This window comes from Pleurodeles waltl, chromosome 5 (assembly GCF_031143425.1).
Source record: "Pleurodeles waltl isolate 20211129_DDA chromosome 5, aPleWal1.hap1.20221129, whole genome shotgun sequence".
NCBI classification, from domain to species: Eukaryota; Metazoa; Chordata; class Amphibia; order Caudata; family Salamandridae; genus Pleurodeles; species Pleurodeles waltl.
The window spans coordinates 1587618699-1587639524 of NC_090444.1; positions in this window are offsets into that span (position 1 = coordinate 1587618699).

The window sequence follows — 20826 nt, forward strand, 5'->3', positions numbered from 1 at the left end:
AATTAAAAAGTGTGGTTATTCATGGCTGAAAGGTCATGGTTGCGTCGTCAATTTGATTAATGTCTTTGACCAAAGTGAAGTGCATTGTTGTGATAAATATCGATGACATTATTGATATATTGCTTGACATATTGATCAGCTATCTCGTCCTACGGTGTCTCTCAACTGGGTCACAAGATTCATTGGCCTAAAACGAGTCCTAATGTGTAATATATTAACATAAAGGGACGCGTTAACACTGGTATGAAGCCTAATTTTATGCAAGCCTTTCACATGGCATAAAAAGCCTTACAAGATACTGGTTAGAGATTGGTTCAAGCAGGAGATCTCTCTTTTGTGATATATTTTCTGCACGAACCGGTCTTTCTCAGGACAAAGATTACATGAAAAGTTGTAATATGAAAATCAGGAATTTCGCTAGAGGAATTGAAATTACGCCCAGGCCTAGTTTTGGCAAAAGAACATGTTTAACAACATTATAAAACCAGGGTGGTCTGTGTGAAACTGCAACGATGACATGGTCACAATCTCATAAAATATTTTTCAAACTATGTGAGCTTCCTAAAGCAAAAACACAAAATAAATGAACAAAAATGGTGACTAAAAGAGGGATCTGGCTAGGCCAAGAACTTCCCCATTGCCTTGCAGGACTGGCAACATCGCCAGCCTCACTCTCTGTCGCCCGTCCCCTGTGTTGGAAACTCTCTTTAGGACGAAACTTCTGAAATCAGGAAAAGGAGATGGCAGGGTCGAGTAACAACCATTGTGTTTCCCAACTGTCACTCCTGTGAGAGAGGGAAAATAAACCTGTGTAAAATTATGACCGTGGCCTCTGAATTCTGCAGCCGGAAAGCCTCAACCTATGCCGCAGGGCTGAATAATTGTGTGGCAAGAAAGGGGAATTATGCGACATAACGTGGCACATTCCCCTGACAGGCATCTAGAATTATGTGGCAGAAAATGACCAAATAATGCAGCAGGGATAAATCATTTATGTTGCAAGTAAAGGCAAATAATGCAACATTCTGGGGGTCATTACAACCCTGGCAGTCGGTGTTAAAGCGGCGGTAAAACCGCCAACACGCCGGCAGTAAAAAAAATGGAATCACGACCATGGCGGAAACCGCCAACATAGACAGCCACTTTAACACTCCGACCGCCACGGCGGTACAAACAAACACTGCGGCGTTAAACGCCAACAGACAGGTGGAACACAATGTACCGCCCACACTATTACAACCCACCAATCCGCCACCTTTTCCGGGGTGGATTCACCGCAAACAAAAACACGGCGGAAACAGGAATTAGAAGGGAAAACCTCTACACACCCCACAAGGAATCAAGACGCCATGGAGCCCAAGCTCCTGATTCTGCCAGCCTTTATCTTCCTGCTCCTCTACCAGGAGCACGAACGCCGGCCTCGAAGACAACGGTGACTACTGCACCTATGACACAGGGGAGGGAAAAAACAGTGACACACACACGCAACACCCCCACCCCCACCCTCACCCACTACAACACACACACAAATACTGTACATATTGATACATAACAGTTACACCTCCCAACCCCCCCTTGAGGAATGCAAGGACAAAAGGAAATGAGTCGAATAATTGTGATATATTCAATTACATACATCAAAAATATTTACAAATATATACGTTTATACTATATACAATTATATACACCAAGAACACAAGTCCAAGGGATTCCACCATCATATTCCGTGGATCACTCGGCTCAAAAGGCATGGGTAAGGCCCACACTCAATACCCGAACAAGACAGAGAGAACACTGCAGGGGCATCAGTTAGAAATAAAACAGGCACCTCAGGGGGAAGCGAACGGGGGGGCACCTCAGCCGTTTGAGTGCCCGACGCCATATCCACAAGGGGGCTCCATGCCCACTGTTCAATTCTGGGGAGTGCAAAGCCACAGTCTCTCAAGTCTCTACAGTGGGTGGTTTGCCCACTGTTCAATCCTGGGGAGTGCAAAGACACAGTCTCTCAAGTCTCTACAGTGGGTGGTTTGCCTACTTTTCAATCTGGGTGGGGTGCAAAGTCACAGTCTCTCAAGTCTCTACAGTGGGTGGTTTGCCCACTGTTCAATCCTGGGGAGTGCAAAGCCACAGTCTCTCAAGTCTCTACAGTGGGTGGTTTGCCCACTGCTGCATCCTGGGGAGTGCCAAGCCACAGTCTCTCAAGTGGATAACATTCTCCACTGGTTTCTGGAGGGGGCCTTGTGCCCAGAGTGCTTCATCCTGCCAAGGACTGAGGTAGTGGATGTATCTCTCCACTGGTTCTGGAGGGGACCTTGTGCCCAGAGTGCTTCATGCTGCCCGTGGCGGACTCAGTGGCGTTGGAATCATTGGCTCTCACTGGCCTGCGGTGCTGCTTGCGGCGGTGTCCTGGGCAGCGGTTCAGATGGTGGCAGTCTTGTCCTGGCCTGCGGTGCTGCTTGCAGCGGTGTCCTGGGCAGCGGTTCCGCTGGTGGCGGTCTTGTCCTGGCCTGCGGTGCTGCTGGCGGCAGTGTCCTGGGCAGTGGTTCAGCTGCTGGCGGGGCTGCTGCTGGCGGTCGCCTCCTGGGCAGTGGGGCTGCTGGCGGTTGCCTCCTGGTCAGCGGGGCTGCTGCTGGCAGTCCTGTCTTTGGTAGCCGGCTGTTGGCGGTCTTCCCCTGGGCAGTGGGGCTGCTGGCGGTCTTGTCCACCGTGCTGATCTTCCCAGACTTGCTGGTTTTACTGCGCCCCTTCCCCACCTTGGATGATGTTGCAGCTGTCTCCACACTCCCAACTGGACCCCTGGGAGCGGCTTTGGTGGCAGATTTCTTTCCCCTCTCCCGCCGGGCACTGGCTAACTTTTGATGCTTGACAGGTGGGGGACTGTCCGTGCTGTGGCTCCTTGCCACACTGGCTGCCCTGCTGCCTGGTGCACTTCATAATCCGGTGACGACTGGCACCACTGGTCCCGCCGATGTTGTGGCTGAGGTGCAAGGTTGGGACTTGGAGAGTCGAGCCCTAGGAGACTGAAGGGGTGGGGAGGTGAGGGAAAGAGGTCAAGGCTGGCCAGGAAAAGTTTCATAGGAACACTGGGACGGGTAGCTGGAGGGGGTTTGGGAGTGGAGGAAGAGGTTGTGGTTGTAGGAGGTGTACGTTTGCTGACTTTGGGTGAAGGTGCATGGGCTGGAGGCTGTCGTGAGGTGGATGGCTGTTGGGTGGGTGTGTGGCTGCGTTTGTGTACCTTGGGAGGTGGCCTCACAGACACACTGGGAGAAGACACAGGGGATGTGTGAATGGTAGTGGGGGTGGTGACTGCACGTGAGTGGGGTGTGGTGGTGTGTGTGCTGGTGATGGACGTAGTGGCTGAGGATGTAGTGCATGCAGGTGTGAGTGGAGACAAGACAGGGAGGGAGGAGGGAGACGAGGAGGAGGGGGACACAGTGGAGGCAGTGGATGTTGTTGTGTCTGCATGTGTGTGATGCTTGCGTGAGTGCCTGTGGGATGTGTGGTGGTTATGTTTGCCAGAGCTTCCCTTGTGTGTTGAGGTGTGTGCATGCTGGTCTGATTGTGTGCTTGGGATAGGCTGAGGTACAGGGGTGTGAGTCTGGGTGGAGGAAGTTGAAGGGGGAGGCTAGAGACATGGACAATGGCTGCCATCAGTGCTGAGGCCAGAGTCTGAAAAGCTAGCTGAAGGGCTGCCTGACCAGAGTGAATGCCCTCCAGGTATGCATTGGTTTGTTGCAACTGCCTCTCTACACCCTGGATAGCAGACCCCCAGGGTCCGGACTTCCTTGGCGATGGCACGCCAGATGTCCTTCTTCTGGTGGGCGCTGACCTACAGGAATTATACAGGGGAAAAAGAGTAGTAATTACCAACTGCACCGTCACAGTAATTTGCCCGCATCCCTACCCTTGCCATGACGCACATGCACTCACCGTTGTTTCATGCACGCCTCATTCTCACGCCCCCCTATCTTTCATCCACCCCACTCCACACAGGCATTGCCCATACAGCATGCTCACAATGTACTTACCTGTTTGTCTGGAGGACCGTAGAGTTGCGTGTACTGGGGGAGGACCACATCCACTAGTTTCTCCAACTCCTCCGTGGTGAAGGCAGGGGCCCTTTCCCCAGACACTGTAGCCATTGTCTCTTCCAGACTGAGGTCACAGCAGCACTTGCAGTGTAGGTCCTCTCCTGTCGAAGATCAGGTATCGAGTGATTGAACAGAGAGAAAATGGCGGTCACGTCCGCGGTGGTGCGTACCGTCACCGCCGGTGCACATCGTCATTGGCTCCTGGGACCCATAGGGTCCAATGTTAACCAATGCAGAATTGCTCCGTGGTCTTCGACCGCCTACCGTGACGGTGTACAACGCCACCGCAGTTACCTCATATCCCCTTGTCCCACCTTACAGGTCAGGCAGCCGCCATTTCAGGGGCCCACATGGCTTTATTTTTGACTGTGTCACACATACCTAGGCCATGCCTAAACACTATTACAGGCAAAATTTGATTTAGGAATATTTTCAGAGAAAGCTGTGTTTATGTACCTCAGAGTTGGTTGATTCTGTGCTCGCTGTTCTCCATAGGCACCGTCCGCTGGGGCAGGTGAGGAGATGGCGGCATCCTCCGGTGTACAGACCACTGGTGGACCTGTCGACAATGGAGGAAAGACATGTGATCATCATCTACAGGCTTGATCGTGCCACAATCCAGGAACTGTGTGCCCAGTTGGAGCCAGACCTGATGTCAGCTATCCGCCATCCCATAGGAATCCCCCCTCAAGTGCAGGTGCTGTCAGTACTCCATTTCCTAGCAAGAGGGTCTTTTCAAACAACAGTGGCCATAGCATCAGGGATGTCCCAGCCTATGTTTTCCAATGTGTTGTCCAGAGTGTTGATTGCCCTGCTGAAACACATGTGGAGCTACATAATTTTCCCTCAGGTGGAGGATTTGCCTACAGTGAAAGGTGATTTCTATGCCATGGGACATATCCCCAACATCATAGGTGCCATTGATGGGACACATGTGGCCTTGGTACCCCCACGCAGGAGTGAACAGGTGTACAGAAATCGGAAGAGTTACCATTCCATGAATGTGCAGATGGTGTGTTTGGCAGACCAGTACATCTCCCATGTTAATGCAAAATTTCCTGGCTCAGTGCATGACGCTTACATCCTGCGGAATAGCAGCATCCCTTATGTGATGGGGCAACTCCAGAGGCACCGGGTGTGGCTATTAGGTGAGCACATGGACCCAAATCAGTGGGAATAGTTGTCTGGGTCTGTGGATGTCCCTATAAGTTAGTGTGTCTAACAGTTGTCCCTCGCCATTTGCAGGTGACTCTGGTTACCCCAACCTATCATGGCTACTGACCCCAGTGAGGAATCCCAGGACAAGGGCAGAGGAACGCTACAAAGAGGCCCATGGGCGAACTAGGAGGATTATAGAGCGGACCTTCAGCCTCCTGAAGGCCAGGTTCCGGTGCCTCCATATGACAGGTGGTTCCCTATTCTACTCACCAAAGAAGGTATGCCAGATCATCGTGGCCTGCTGTATGCTTCACAACTTGGCCTTGCGATGACAGGTGCCTTTTCTGCAGGAGGATGGTCCAGATGGAGGTGTTGTGGCAGCTGTGGAGCCTGTGGACAGTGAAGATGAGGAAGCAGAAGAAGAGGACATGGACGACAGGAACACGGTGATCCTGCAATACTTCCAGGTAAGAAGACAAACCTGCCTGCTATGTCTAATTTAAATCTAATACCTCTCTACTGTCTGTCATTTTCACCCAGTGTATGGTCACTGAGTTGTTACTTTCCCTTAAGATTTCACAGATGTGGCTCCCACTGTGTGACATCTGCTTTGTTTCCTCAAGGACTATAGCTGTGTGACATAGGTATGTTGACATTACATTTGAATGAGCATTTTGCCACTGTAATTGCTAATACACTATTTCGAAATCACAGACAGACTCCTGATTGTTTTGTGCTTTAGGGGTGTTTATTTAAGTGCTCAATATTGGAGGGGGTTATAAGATGGTGAGGGGTGATGGTGGAGGAATTTCCATGGCAGAGTCCAGTCTATTAGTCTCACAGGTGCATTGTCCAAAGGGGCATAGGAAGTGGAGCTGGGGCAGTTTAAGAATGGACAGGGTGACAAGGTGGGACAAAAGGATGACAATCAGGGTGGTCTCATTTCTTGGCGGGGGTCTTGGCATCGTTCTCTGTCTTTGTCCTGGATCTCAGGGACCGTTTGCGGGGTGGTTCTCCCTCTGCAGGGGGTGGGGTGCTGGTGTGGTGGTCTTGTGGTGGTGACTCCTGTCCACTAGCGTCGGCGGAGGTGGTGGGCAGACCTATTAAGCCTTTTCCTGGCGGTTCAAGGCTGGCGGTATGGGGAGTCGCGGGGCCCCTGGCAGGGCCCGTGCATAGCAGACAGTGAAAAGCGCGACGGGTGCAACTGCAACCGCACAGCCGCAACACCGCTGGCTCCATTTGGAGCCGGCTCCTGTGTTGCGGCCGAGATCCCCACTGGGCCGGTGGGCAGAAACCAGGCTTCCGCATGCCGGCCCAGCGGGGATCTCAAAATGACCGCAGCGGGAGTGCAACAGTAAAAGAACCTACTCTAAATGACATGGTTGAAGGTTGGTTGTGGACAGAGGGTTTGCTGTGGCCATAGTACATGCCCCCAATTCAGGTCAGAACTGTTTTCTGCCCACATTTAGGCAACATTTGTCCACCTCAAGTTACCTTTTGCTGACAGGATACTTATCTATAGATCTATGGACATGTGTTCTCGTTGAAGGTTATCTCTAAACAACTGAGATGTTCCCTGGGGACCTAGGTCTAAAATATGTCTCAAGAGAAAGGAGTCCCACTTTTAAAGGCTACTCATTCTTCCTTTACTCCCAAAGGTTACTCTTGAGAGTAGATTATGCTCTGATAAGTAATGCACTGATCTCTGAAGGCTTATCACAGTATCTGACTACACAGCAGTGTTTGTCCCCCTTAGCTTTTCATAAAGCAATGAAAGGGACATTTCAACCACCACGCTCTAGGACATGAACTTCAGGAAGTTAGAAGCGTAGATTCTGAAATACTTCGATATCAGTGAACTTTAATTTGACTACACTAAAATTTGAGCTCAGGCAACAGGAAACAGAGAATAAGGTGAGGGACGCTTGGAGGACACTAAGAAAATTCTCAGGCATTCATGGACATCAACAAGTCATAGAGCTTATGAGCAGGAATTTCTTTCTTTAACAGGTGGTCTACTGTTGAGTGAGGAGGAGAACACAGAGTAGTCTTGTGGAGCCTAAGACATGGTACATAGATTTACCCTACTTCACAATGAGCATGGATTACAACTTCAGCTCCCTTCACATCAACAAAAGGAAGAATGATAGGAATAGCCTAACTGACTAAGATGGCGGCCGCCTAATTCATGAGCTCTGGGTCAGGCAGCCAAAAATCCTGTTCTTGACCAGATGAGTGGGGGCCCCACTGCCTGGAAGGGTGGTTGGGAGCTCTCCTGTGCATGGGCCTGCTGGGCGGTGTAGCCTGGTGACGTGGAGCCTGCCTGTACGACCAATGCGGTCTAAGCCTAGACCCACTGGTAGGAGCACTTGGGCCTCATCCATTAAAAGACACCCTAGGGCTGGACCCGCCTGTTGCTTGCCACGCAGGAGGTGGCCGGGGCTGCTGAGGGAGCGGAGAGGTCTCCTGCATCCAGAAAAAGAGATCGGACCCCCCATCCCAAGCGACTGATGGAGAGGAGGTGAGGAGCAGTGGAAGGCAGGCAGGGGTCGTGAGCGGGCCCTCTGGTCACCACATGAGGAGCAGCTTGACCTGATGGAGGGGGCCTGCAGGAACCCTGCTGAAATCGAGCTGGCTGCTGAAGGGGCATGGCGGCCCAGATGGGAGGGGAGCCGTGACGCTAAGCCGCCTCTCTTCCGGTGCAACCAGCGACCGCCTGAGGCTGGGTCTCTCCCTGGATGCACCCGGATTGGGGTACCATTGGCTGGAGCCCAAGCAGGGGCTGGACTATAAGTGAGCTGGGGCCCTGGCACCACATGGGGCCCAGTGGGAGGGCTGTGCCGTGCCCCCCCCGGACTTGTTCTTGGGGAGCCGTGGGCCACACCCCAATGACAACAATGCGAGCTAGAGTGGGCGGCTGTAGCTGACCTGTGTGGGCAGAGGGCCTCGGGCCCTCCGGTGGTGGCATATTTTTTTGCACCTGTGCTGTCGACATTCAGTGCTATGCAGAATACGGCTGGATGAGCCACCGCGTTGTGTGCTGCCACTGATGTGACTGGTGGAATGGCTTACCTCTCAGTGGGCCCCAAGTGGAGGGCCGTAGGGGTACCTTGGTTCTACATGTCCTGAGATGGCTGCACCCGCCGTTTCGCCCCCTGATTTCATATTCACCTGGATGCCCTTTTTGCTGAGTCGGGTGCCACGAGTGACACACGGGTCTGGTGTGATCTGAAGCCCATGCCGGGGGCCTCCTCTGCCGTCCTGGAACCTGCACTTGTGCACAACAGTGCCAGTTCTCCACCCAAAAGCTGGCACATGTTGACCATGGGAAAGCCCCGACCTAAAACACAGGGATTGCACTTGGCTGCCTCATGTTCGGATGGCCCACAGACAGACGGAGAAGCGGGTGAGGGCTCTGCAAGATACCCTGAATAGGATTCTAGGGGCAATTCAAGATACTAAATTGACCCTGAGCCAAGAGATAAGCAAGGTATCTGCCGAATTAAGCCACCTACTTACCGATCATCACAAGCTGTCTGACAGGGTGAAGGGTGCAGAGGCGGCGCTGGAGGACCTACAGCCTGCTCACCAAGCAATGAAGTACCAAATTGTCCAACTGACCGAGTGGATCCTGTAGGAGGCTGGCCTGGCTTGTAGTGGGTACCAAGGAGTACTTACACTCTGTACCAGGTCCAGTTATCCCTTATTAGTGTAGAAGTGGTGTTTCTAGCAGCTTAGGCTGATAGAAGGTAGCTATAGCAGAGCAGCTTAGGATGAACTAGGAGACATGCAAAGCTCCTACTATACCACTGGTGTCATATGCACAATATCATAAGAAAACACAATACACAGATATACTAAAAATAAAGGTACTTTATTTTTATGACAATATGCCAAAAGTATCTCAGTGAGTACCCTCAGTATGGGGATGCCAAATATACACAAGATATATGTACACAATACCAAAAATATGCAGTAATAGCAAAAGGAAGTAATGCAAGCAGTGTAAAGTTACAGTAGATTGCAATAGGAGCACATAGGTATAGGGGCAACACAAACCATATACTCCAAAAGTGGAATGCGAATCACGAATGGACCCCAAACCTATGTGAGCTTGTAGAGGGTCGCTGGGACTGTAAGAAAACAGTGAGGGTTAGAAAAATAGCCCACCCCAAGACCCGGAAAAGTAGGTGTAAAGGGCACCTATATTCCCCAGAGAGCACAGAAGTCATGATAGGGGAATTCTGTAAGGAAGACCAACACCAGCAATGCAACCAAAGTGGATTTCCGGGCGAGAGTACCTGTGGAACAAGGGGACCAAGTACAAGAGTCGCGACAAAGTCGAGATTGGGCAAATGCCCAGGAAATGCCAGCTGAGGGTGCAGAGGAGCTGCCACCAGATGGTAGAAGCTATGGATTCAGCAAGAACGAAGAGGGCTAGAAACTTCCCCTTTGGAGGATGGATGTCCCATGTCGTGTAGAAGCTTGCAGAGGTGTTCCCACGCAGAAAGACTGCAAACAAGCCTTGCTAGCTGCAAGGGTTGTGGTTAGGGTTTTTGGATGCTGCTGTGGCCCAGGAGGGACCAGGTTGTCGCCACTTGGATGAGGAGACAGAGGGGGTGCCCAGCAAGTCAGGGAGCCCTCACAAAAGCAGGCAGCACCTGCAGAAGTACCGGGACAGGCACTTAGAAGAGTAGTGAACCGGAGCTCACCCGAAGACACAAAAGGGAGTCCCACGATGCCGGAGGACAACTCAGGAGGTTGTGCACTGCAGGTTAGAGTGTCGGGGACCCAGGCTTGGCTGTGCATGAAGGAAATCCTGGAAGAGTGCACAGGAGCCGGAGCAGCTGCAAATCACGCAGTACCCAGCAATGCAGTCTAGCGTGGGGAGGCAAGGACTTACCTCCACCAAACTTGGACTGAAGAGTCACTGGACTGTGGGAGTCACTTGGACAGAGTTGCTGAGTTCCAGGGACCACGCTCGTCGTGCTGAGAGGGGCCCCAGAGGACCGGTGATGCAGTCTTTTGTTGCCTGTGGTTGCAGGGGGAAGATTCCGTCGACCCACGGGAGATTTCTTCAGAGCTCCTAGTGCAGAGAGGAGGCAGGCTACCCCCAGAGCATGCACCACCAGGAAAACAGTCGAGAAGGCGGCAGGATCAGCGATACAAGGTTGCAGTAGTCGTCTTTGCTATTTTGTTGCGGTTTTGCAGGCGTCCTGAGCAGTCAGCGGTCGATCCTTTGGCAGAAGGTGAAGAGAGGGATGCAGAGGAACTCTGATGAGCTCTTGCATTCGTTATCTAAAGAATTCCCCAAAGCAGAGACCCTAAATAGCCAGAAAAGGAGGTTTGGCTACCTAGGAAGGAGGATAGGCTAGCAACACAGGTAAGAGCCTATCAGAAGTAGTCTCTGATGTCACCTGCTGGCACTGGCCACTCAGAGCAGTCCAGTGTGCCAGCAGCACCTCTGTTTCCAAGATGGCAGAGGTCTGGAGCACAATGGAGGAGCTCTGGGCACCTCCCCTGGGAGGTGCAGGTCAGGGGAGTGGTCACTCCCCTTTCCTTTGTCCAGTTTCGCGCCAGAGCAGGGCTGGGGGGTCCCTGAACCAGTGTAGACTGGCTTATGCAGAGATGGGCACCATCTGTGCCCATCAAAGCATTTCCAGAGGCTGGGGGAGGCTACTCCTCCCCAGCCCTGACACCTTTTTCCAAAGGGGGAGGGTGTAACACCCTCTCTCTGAGGAAGTCCTATGTTCTGCCTTCCTGGGCCAGGCCTGGCTGGACCACAGGAGGGCAGAAACCTGTCTGAGGGGTTGGCAGTAGCAGCAGCTGCAGTGAAACCCCGGGAAAGGTAGTTTGGCAGTACCCGGGTCTGTGCTAGAGACTCGGGGGATCATGGAATTGTCACCCCAATGCCAGAATGCCATTGGGGTGACAATTCCATGATCTTAGACATGTTACATGGCCATGTACGGAGTTACCATTGTGACGCTGTACATAGGTAGTGACCTATGTACAGTGCACGCGTGTAATGGTGTCCCCGCACTCACAAAGTCCGGGGAATTTGCCCTGAACGATGTGGGGGCACCTTGGCTAGTGCCAGGGTGCCCACACACTAAGTAACTTAGCACCCAACCTTTACTAGGTAAAGGTTAGACATATAGGTGACTTATAAGTTACTTAAATGCAGTGGTAAATGGCTGTGAAATAACGTGGACTTTATTTCACTCAGGCTGCAGTGGCAGGCCTGTGTAAGAATTGTCAGAGCTCCCTATGGGTGACAAAAGAAATGCTGCAGCCCATAGGGATCTCCTGGAACCCCAATACCCTGGGTACCTCAGTACCATATACTAGGGAATTATAAAGGTGTTCCAGTATGCCAATGTGAATTGGTGAAATTGGTCACTAGCCTGTTAGTGACAATTTAGAAAGCAGAGAGAGCATAACCACTGAGGTTCTGGTGAGCAGAGCCTCAGTGAGACAGTGAGGCATCACACAGGGAACACATACACATAGGCCACAAACTTATGAGCACTGGGGTCCTGGCTAGCAGGGTCCCAGTGACACATAACAAACATACTGAAAACATGGGGTTTTCACTATGAGCACCAGGCCCTGGCTAGCAGGATCCCAGTGAGACAGTGAAAACACCCTGACATATACTCACAAACAGGCCAAAAGTGGGGTTATAAGGCTAGAAAGAGGCTACTTTCTCACAGATCCAAAGACTTGAGCATCAAGCTGAAGATGCAGAGGGTCCCAGCAGATGTAACAATGTGCACATTGTGGGGTTGCCGGAGGGCACGGAGGGACCAGACGCAGTGACCTTCCTGGAATCATGGCTAAAATCGATCATGGATGACCGGCCCCTTGTGTCTTTCTTTGCATTGGAAAGGGCGCACCACGTCCTGGCCCGTCCACCGGGGAGGCTGCCCAGACTGATAGTGGCTAAACTCCTGCACTATAGAGATCATGACCTACTGCTGCAGAGAGCACATGAAGCGTGCTTGTTTGATGTTGGGGGTGAGTGGGCCAACCTGTTCCCGGATCTCACGGCGGCATTCCAGGCCAAACACGCTACCTTCACTGTAGGGAAACAGGTTCTATGCAAAGAAGGAATCAGGTACTCTTTGATGTTTCACTCTAAACTGAAGATCATGCTGGAGGGCCGCACCCAATTTTGCCAAGAACCAGATGAAGCATGGGCATGGCTTGAGACGTATCAGGCAGGTACCAACAAAGCAAAGAGCGAGGAACTCAAGCCACCCCAGTGCCGGGACCAGACAGAAAGCGCTGAGTGATGAAACCACCCAGCAGCAAAAATGCCAGGGAAAGAGGGCTTTCCTGCAGGCGGTGGCCTCTCTGGCAGAAATGGGCCTCTCAGACAAAGAGCTCAGACCCGAGTGGGACCCCCTGGCTTTAGGGGAGTGCACGGTCGATGACTCTGTGGTTAGCATAATGAAGGGACTTGCCCATGTGACACCCCAGATGGGAGATTACATTGCTTGATGGACTGGTGCCCGCCTTCACCTGTGGCTTGTTACTGGACTAAGGATAGTCTCTGTGAGGGGCGGCCCTGATGTTCTTGAAGCTGCCCGCCATTACCTGCTGGTTACCTCAGATGGATGATGACAATGGACATTTACACACTGGTTTATATGGTTTGGGCTGCCAGCGGTTGCTCGGCTGCTCTTGGGGAGGGGAGTTGGGGTATGTTAGTTTTGCCTGTTTTAGCCTGTGGTCATGTTTAGGAGCACATTACATTGCTGGGGTGCCTTGTGGGGTGTCATGAATGGGCCAGGTGCTCTTTTACCTGACGCCTTTATTAGATGGTAATGTGGCCACTCATTTTACTCTTAAATAATGTCCTGGAATATCCAGGGCTCGGGCTCTGTGGCCAAACTTCATAAAATGCTCTCATATGAAATGCATGGGTGTACCCATTGCAATGCTGCAGAAATCACACCTCACTCAGGTGGAAGTGGAACATCTCCGCAGGCGTTGGCAGCTATTCGCAACAACATATTCTGCATTTGCAAGAGGGGCGGCAATCTGGGTAAGTGCGGGGGTGCTCTTTGATGCCTCCTCAGTGGATGTGGACAAGGAAGGCCGCTATGTAGTGATGGAGGGTCGCCTCTACAGTAAACCTGTAATGCTGGGAAGTGCATATGCCCCTAACCAAGAACAGATCCCCTTTTTGCATTCTGTGTCTGCCTGTCTAACAACATTCACTGATGACCCATTCGTTATGAGGGAGACTTTAACAGTGTCTTGGACCCTCTCCTGATCCACTCGACCCCACTGTTGCGGGGCGTTGACATTTAGGGTGGCGACTGGCATGACAAAATGGATAACTCAGTGGGGCATGGTGATCATATGGCACCTTAAAAACCCCCTTGAAAGATACTTTTCGTACTACTCCCACCTCTACCACTTGTACACCAGAATAGACCCCATCCTATGCTCTGCCTCCCTCAGTGGTATGGTCACGCAGGCAGAATACCCTGGTCGGACCATATCTGACCATTGTCATCTGCTAATCTCCTTAGAAATGACAGAGACTCACCCGCTTGTCCCGACTTGGCGATTGCACTCTAATGCACTAGGGGAAAATGTCTATTGGGAGGCATTGACTGCTAGGCTGACTGAATATTTGTCGCTAAACCTTGGGCACTGCTTGGAACAAACAATGGGCATTATGCAAGACCTCGAACGAGACATAACATGCTTAGAGGCCAGCCTTCACCAATATGACAATAAACTCAACAGCACCTAAGGGGCACAGACGAGACTATTGGAGACCCAGGAACTATATAATACTGTGCTAGAGCCCCTTCGTTCTCACGACTATCAGAAGTATATTGGCAGAGTGCATGAGGAGGAGGGGAGGGTGGGGAGGCTGCTAGCCTGGTTGGTTTGCCCAGTGGCAGGGGGGATACACCGATTACCAGATTGACCACCACGGAGGGTACTATACTTTATTCACCTACTCAAACCTACTCAAATAAACACTGATTTTATGACTTACTATATGTCTCTATATGGCCCCTTGCAGGTGGACATGTCTGATATGATGGAGAGCTTCCTGGCTGCCCTCCCTCAGGTGTTCTTTCTGGGACGATATAGAGATGTACTAGGAGCACGGCTGATAGTGGAAGAGGTTAAGGCTGCCATGAAAACCACAGCGACAGGTAAGTCCCCGGGCACTGACAGCTTGCCGCCAGAGTTTTATAAACTGTTCATTGGAGCCTTGGCACAGCGGCTAGTAGAGATGTATATCGAGACCATTGTGCCGGCCTCAACCCGAAAAGTCATTGATGGTCCTGTTGCCTAAATCCACGCAGGCTGACATTAAGGTCCCAGACTTCAGCCCACTGTCCATGCTGAATACAGCCTTTAAGATACTCAGCAAGACCCTTGCTACCAGATTGTTGCCCCACATGTGCACTCTGATACTCAGTGACCAAAACTGGTTTATATCTACCTGGCGCACCTCTCATAACCTCTGTAGGATCTACTCTCTGGTTTATGAAGACCCCTACCCCCCGAACCCAACAGCAATGATTGTGTTGGTGGATCTTGAGAAGGCTTTCGACACCGTGAGCTGGAAACTTCTGGGAGCCATCATGTTGCGGATGGGACTGGAGAACACTTGGGGCGACTGCAAGGGTTTAAATGGAACAGTGATTTCAAGTAGTTATGGAAAGCACAGAGGCACCCAACAGGGGTATCCCTTGTTGCAGCTGCTATTTGCCATAGCCATTGAACCCTTGGCGGCACGGCTCAGATTGGTGGGGCAAGACTGGGGAATACACCGGAATGGGATGTCGCATATAGTCTCATCATAAGCATATGATCTCCTCATATATTTCAGGGAAGGGGCGACGATGCTGCCACGGGTGTTTGACCTACTGGACGACTTTGGTGCCTGCTCAGGACTCTGCCTTATTCGCAGGAAGACATGCGCTTTCCTGATGGTCCGCAGCACACCCCGCCTGGACTCATGCCCAGAGGATGTTACTTGGGCACCCCACTCATTTTGCTACCTTGGTATTCAGATCTACCATGACCTTCATGATCTACGGGAGGGCAATTTGGGGAAGGCGCTTCAAGCACTATGGTCTGCTGTCACTTTTTGGGGTTCCCTCTGCTTACTCACTATGGCACGCATAGCCTTCACCAAGATTGTGATGCTCCCCAAGCTACTCTATTATTTTGTTAACCTGCCCATTTCGCTCCCACCCTTCTGGTTTTGGTCGGATGTATTGCTTATTGAGCTCTTGTGGGACGGTGGATAGCAGCGGGTGGCCTTGGACACTGTCTGCTTGCCTCCTGAGGCAGGAGGGCTTGGAGTACCTGACTTTGAGCTCTACTTTTTGGCAGCCCAGCTCCAATGACCTACACGTTGGCTCTGTAGGATGGAGCTTTCGGAGATGCCTCCCAGTGAAAGTGACCCGAATTGGAGCAGACTCTCAGCTAAAATACTGAAACCTAGCCTTTAGTGCCCCAAACCAGGTGTGTTGCTGTCATCAGCCCTCGCCAACTGGTGGAGGACACTAAGGAAGACAAAGACCAAGATCCCTTATGCACCGCTACCCCTCCGGTGGGAATTCCCCATGGTGATCCATACTTCTGCTTCACAGTGAGACAGCTATGTCACTGGATGACTGCAGGAATACAAACATTAGGCGAGATGCACCGCCAGGGAATGTTGATCCCGTTTGGCGACCTGGCAGAGCAGACTGGCCTACCTCAAGGGCAATTCTTGACATATGAATAGATGGTGAGAGCTAGTCGGGATCTCTGGGGCGAGGCAGCAGGGGAACCTACTACGTATATGGCCCTTCAGACCATGTTGTCTATCGGAGGGGGCTCTCTCCTTGTCTCCTGGCTCTAGAGAGCATTGCTTTAAATGGTGCATAGACTGATAGGTGCCCTTCAGACCAAGTGGGAGACTGACCTGAATAGAACCCTTACTGACACAGAATGTGGCAAGGTTTTAGCTTACGCTCCCACTGAAATATTTTCAATATAATTATACCCACAGAACTTATATTACTGCATGTCTGCTGAGGCTTATATATGGCGGTGAAGCTGTGAGCTGTCCCCACTTCCTTCTGCAGGATGCAGACTTTAGTCATATTACCTGGTGATCTCCGAGACTTCAGGATGTTTTGAGTGGGGTCATACACAAAATTAATTGGGTGCTACATAGAAGACTTGAGAATTCCATAGCGACCTGTTTGCTGGGGTTGTACACTAGACCACGCCCCCACAAAGTTGGTAATAAATTTGTGGAGCTGGCTTTAGTCTTGTCTAAACGCAGAGTGTCATTGGTCTGGAAACAAAACAGGGGACCCAACCTAGCCACATAGATTATAGGTGTGACACGATGAACCAGCGTGCAGGAGATGGCCCTGCGGAGGGAGGAGAGTAAAGGGGTCAGACGTAAGCCGATAGCCCCTACGTGGACTGAAGTGATTAATAACTGGGAAACATTAAGCTCAGGGGAGAAGTCACACTCTTCATCCTCAAATGACAGTTTTGTTCAACTAATTTCCAAGCACAAGTATGATTACACCTTCTTTGTGCATTGCTATTATATTGGTCATTCTGAAAATGTGTACAGACAGGCATTTTCGTTCCTTCTTTAGGCGGACTGCATACATGACTACAGTGGCAAAACGGTTTACAAAAATGTTAGCCACAAGGACAGAAATGCTGATACGATCGGGCCAATCTAGTTCTATAATGTAGAGTCAGACACACAATAGTGTTCAAAGTGTGGTGAATCTGGTAGAAATGTGAGAAGAACAAATGACAGCCCATTCTGGGTGTCCTTGAATGCTGAGAAGACCTTTAACAGAGTGGACTGAGTCTTCTAAACACTGGTGCTCCAGTCTGTGGGATTTGGCCCTACATTTAAGTAAGGGCCCTTCCTGTCTATGTCACTCCTGTCACCTGGACTAATCGTACTGGCTAGGCTTCTAACTCTCTTAAGGTTTAAAAGAATACAAAGCAGAGCTGTCCACTCTGTTTGGATATACGTGTAGAATCAGGAATGCTTGCTAAAATAGCTTTTGAAGGGGGAGACAATAGTCTGGCATTTTTACAACAGCTGAAGATCTAGCATTCTTCTAAATAAACACGGACTAGTTAAAGATCTTGACTTTCACTTTGACTCATAGACAATGTCCCCGGAATCACAGACCATCCCTTTCTACTTACTCTGTGATTAAAGTGAAATTTTTCAGTCACTGAGCTTTGCAGGGCAAACTGCTCACCTTTGCTTATTCTGTTTAAAAAAATCTGTAGAAGCGGGCACTGTTGTTCGGGATCTGGTTATGAAAGATTACTGAAGAAAGGATGTCGTGCCTTGGTCCCTGTATTTGTTTCAGGCTCTGCATAATAGATTTCATTCAGAAATTCTTAGTGAGTTAGAAGTGATGGGACTGGCACGCTGGAATTTTGCTTTTCTCTCTAGATCAGAGAGAGACCCCTGAACTCCTACATTAGCACCCTGATGAGGACTACTATGATGGTGTGGGAAAAACATTGATTAGAAGTGACCTGAAATAGTTCCCTTCACCCTATATTCTGATACATTTTACAGTGGACATTAGCTGCCCTACTCCCCTTGATCTTTTAACAAGTGGCGGAAGGGTGGCTTGAAGCGAATTTCAGATAGTTGTGAAGAAAATGGTTGACTATTTTAGCCAGGTAAATAAGACATCCTACTGGATGAAGGGAAAGGGTTACACTACATCTAGATTTTAACCTGGGCGAGGATTCTATTGATGAGGATGGAGGAAGTTTTTACAGTTTGAATGTTTTTGACCTGAGCCTGTTTTCTGTAGCTGTTATATGTAATATTTATACTATACTTAGTTAGTCTGTGTGCCACAATAGTTCCATGGCTGAAGATGTAACACTTATTTGAGGAGGCAGGTAACTGAATCCGAATACGGACTTCTGTGGGTGGAGATGCATTCAAAAGAGGTGCACTTCAAAATTTTATATGACTTTTACTATACTCCAACCAAGCTACACCACATATTTCAGTCCTTAGTTCCCAATTGTTCATAGAGGGTCGTTTACTTGTGGGAATGGGGCCTATTCACAAAAGTAAATTTACACATGTAGATTTACTCACATGTACATTTTTTCTTGTACCTAGGAATAGCGTTACTAATTTTCGCTATTCACCATATATAGGGCGAATATACTCCTTAGTGTAGACTTACAGGTCTCTATTCCCTCAGTTTATTGAGTGGCATCTGACAGGACATAATTTATGAGTGTAAATGTACTGCTAGTAACTTTACAATTTGTTTTTACATTCCACTTACTTGGCAGAGACCTCCGTAACTGGACCAGATGTCCCTCCATGTAAGAGAGCAAGAGCTTTGCATGTGGAAGAGAGATCTCCACATGGAAGGGAGTAAAAGAATTACACACACCTGAAACAACAATACCGACAACAGTACCTCCCAACAATCTAAATGCTACCTAAACCAGTCATCACCACATTTTTACGATCCACAACCCAATTTTTAGAACTACAAACTTTCACCACCCGCCTACCTTTAATGGACATGAGGCGGGGCGATTTTTTAATGTAATGAAAGCATCATGTGGTAGCTCATTATCATTTACAGAGAGCATATTTTCCATTGAAATGGACACTAAATTTGTACAGAAATACAGCTTCACTGATAAAACTATATAGCACACAAATGATAATGTCTGGAAATGGATTTTTTGTAAATATTTATTGTTTGTGCATCACCGAATAAAGTATCTTGATTTTTTTTTTATCCTACTAAAAGCTCTGTTTGAAGCACACTTCAGAATTACAAAAAAAGGTGCAAAATCTTTGCTTTCTGAACTGCTGAATCCAAACAGTTGGATTACAGGTATTTACATTTTTTTGTGTGCCGTAAAAAGATGAAATAATATTGTACAGCCTTTCCCTTCGCACTCCCTGTACTCAAGCAAGATTGTCACATAATTCACTTTACAGACTCCTCTTACTTTGCAGTGAAAGAAAAGTAAACACCAATCCCCATGTTAAAAGAAGAAGCAGCACTTTGTCAGAAGACATAGCCTGACATTTGACTTATGTCTTTAAAAAACCTCTGGCAAATGTGACAAGATAAACATAGAATTTAAGGGCATCTTCATTTATTGCTCACACTTTCCCGACCCACCAAAAATGGGCTTGTGATCACCCAGTTTGCGAACGCTGACTACACCATAGGTTGTGCCTTTTCCTCTTCATCCTATGGAGGGAGGTGACAATTTGGTGGGCGAGGCACTCACTGTGGGGATATTAAAAAAGAAGTGGCAGGATGAAAGGAAGATTGTGAAGGAGAAGTTCTGCAGGATTCAGCTGGCACAAGCTTTTCTTGGAGGGGCACCAGGATCCCATTTCTGTTGCATCCCCCTCAAGCAGTACACACTTTCCACAAAGCACCCCATATGCTATATAGGCTATCTTTTATGGACAACATTAATAAAGTGCCAGTTAAGATTGTAAAGCTCTCTCTCTCTCACTAAAAACAAACCCACAATCACTCACCCATATCTGTCCTTCCATCATACCTACATTGTTATGCACACATCACATACATTTCCCTGAAAGCACTCTGTAACACATATGGTATGAATACCTAGACATTGTGATTACATTTCTTTATTTGTACTCTTTTCAAGCAACTCTTCCGAATAGATTGGTTACTTCAGCTGGGGCAGGAGCAATTACAAGCACAGGGGGGCAATACCGTTCTCCCCCTTTCAAGAGATATGGCTCAACAGACCTTTCAGGTAGGATTTGACACTGTAGTGTCCACAGAAGGCCCTTAGCCTCCACCCAGCATATTATCTTGCTCACCGACGAGTCATTACTGCACATTTAGTTCAACCAATGTGCTCCTGTGAGGAATTTCACTCTTTCACAAGGACTGAGCACAGACTGGAAGTTGCTGGGGAGTTAATTCACATTAACAGCTTGTAACTTCAGGAAGGAAAAAAGTAATTTTTTCAAGAGTTAATTTTACTAAACGTTTATTAAAAAATCTACCTTACTATTGTCTTGGATTTTTGATAACTATTAAAAATAGCTGTATAATTATTTTTCGTGCTGGTCCCATTTCCAAAGATATAGCATTCTAATATGTGCTCTGATTTTCTACATAGGACAGCTAGACTTGTCACAGGGTAAATAGATTTCTCTTATTCATCTTTCACAGAGAATGCCCCTGGTGAGGAACAGCTACCTCAGTTTATCGTTCTCCCTCCACCCCCCAACTGCCCAAATGGCGCCCCTCTCCATGATGGTCAACCTGCTCGCTAAGTATTGTGGGGATGGAGGTGGTTGGCTTGGTCTAATCCTGCTCCATATGAGGATCATTTTGTCCAACAACAGTCACTGTGTTAGCTAGCTTCTAATGGATAATGTATGACTTCAATTTAATAACTTCATGTCACATAAGGATTCCGTCTGCTTATAAAAGCTTTTTTGTAATCCTTATTTTTATTTCAGTCGTGATGAAGTGATAGGATTCGCGAAAGATTTTTC